Here is a 428-nt window from a genome sequence, read left to right as displayed (position 1 = left end):
TTTTCCTCTCCCCTTAAGCACTCCTCACTCCACACTTCTCCCACACTCTTCATTTGCAAAATTTTCTAAGAGAAAGTAAAAACCCATCTTCAAGTTTTCTCTCATTTTTCTAATTTCTTCTTCCATTTTCAAACATTGATCTCTCAACATTCAACCAATGGATGTTGATGAGATTTAAGTATGTTGTCAATGAGTATGTCAAAAACATATTCAACCGTTGAAATTTTCTAAAACGCTTTCTAACTCATTTTCTTCTCAAAACCGAAAATGATGATGTTCTTGAACTTATGAAAATATTTTGTTGAAACCATGAACAACTTGTGTTCATGGAGTTATTATAATATTGTATTACATACTTTTTATTGTTTTAGCCAAAGGGGACGATGATAAAGTCAAAGGAACCTTTAGGAAAATGTTTTGGAAAAATG

The sequence above is a fragment of the Lupinus angustifolius genome, chromosome LG12, assembly GCF_001865875.1.
Source record: "Lupinus angustifolius cultivar Tanjil chromosome LG12, LupAngTanjil_v1.0, whole genome shotgun sequence".
NCBI classification, from domain to species: domain Eukaryota; kingdom Viridiplantae; phylum Streptophyta; class Magnoliopsida; order Fabales; family Fabaceae; genus Lupinus; species Lupinus angustifolius.
Note: the sequence above shows the minus strand (reverse complement) of the source record.